Source organism: Palaemon carinicauda, chromosome 20, assembly GCF_036898095.1.
Source record: "Palaemon carinicauda isolate YSFRI2023 chromosome 20, ASM3689809v2, whole genome shotgun sequence".
NCBI classification, from domain to species: domain Eukaryota; kingdom Metazoa; phylum Arthropoda; class Malacostraca; order Decapoda; family Palaemonidae; genus Palaemon; species Palaemon carinicauda.
This window is the reverse complement of record NC_090744.1, coordinates 118,570,649-118,571,803: the sequence shown is the minus strand read 5'-3', so window position 1 is coordinate 118,571,803 and position 1,155 is coordinate 118,570,649.

Below are 1,155 nucleotides of genomic sequence, written 5' to 3'. Positions count from 1 at the left end.
TGTAATGTTAAATTTACAAGCGTAGCGAGCCACAGCAGAGCAAAAACCATTAGAAGTTTGAAAATATATCCCCGAAATAATGACCCACAGGGCTTGTGAGCGCAGCTCAATATATACCATTATTAGTTCAAAAATATATCCCCAAAATAATGACTCATAGGGATTGCGAGCGCAGCTCAACATGTACCACTTTCCAGAGCATAGGAGCAGTGATGTAATGTTAATTTTGAGAGCATAGAGAGCCACGGCGGAGCAAAGACCATTAGAAGTTTAAAAATATATCCCCAAAATAATGACCAACAGGGATTGCAAGCGCAGCTCAACATGTAACACTTGCCGGAACATAAGAGCAGTGACGTAATGTTAATTTTGCGAGAGTAGCGAGTCACAACAGAGCAAAATGGATTTGAAAGACGTGAAGTGAATCATAAAGAGTAGGTACAGTAAGGGTAGTTTCGGTATGAGTAGGTAAGGTATGAGTAAGTTATTTCTAGGTAAGATAAGCATAGGTAAAGTAAGAGTAAGTAAAGTAAGGTAAGGGCAGGTTAGGTTAAGAAGTGGTAGTTATGAGGAGGGTAGGTTAGTAGATATGTAAAATGTGAGTAGGTCAGGAAAGGGTGGGTAAGGTAAGGTTGGGTAAGGTGTCAATAGGTAGTGTAAGAACATGTAATGTGACGTTACATTAGGTAAGGGTAGGTAAAGGGAGGTTAGGTTAGGTAAAGTTAGGTACTAAAGTGATTGTAGCCAAGGTAACTTTAGGTAAGTAATTAAGGATGATAATACGGCTAAAGCCATTGGTTAATGTCTAGGAGAGGGCCGCATGAAGATAACACTGATATTCAATTTATTTTTACTAGAATATGTAGGAATGTATGTATATAATGGTATACCAGTGAGATAATTTAGTGGAAATCATTAATAGTCGAAATATCGACGATCAAACTCACGCTACTCTTGTCTTCCTCCAAGATTTTTCTAAGTCTGTTGTTATTGTTGACTGTGTCTTATTTTTGCTCAAACGAGCCCTGTAACCACTATAATCCGCAGACAAACTAGTGCACTATGACGTCTTCACGTTTGGCCAATCACAGTGCGACAATACATTTTCTTTCCCAATGACGTCTTCACGTTTGGCCAATCACAGTGCGACAATAC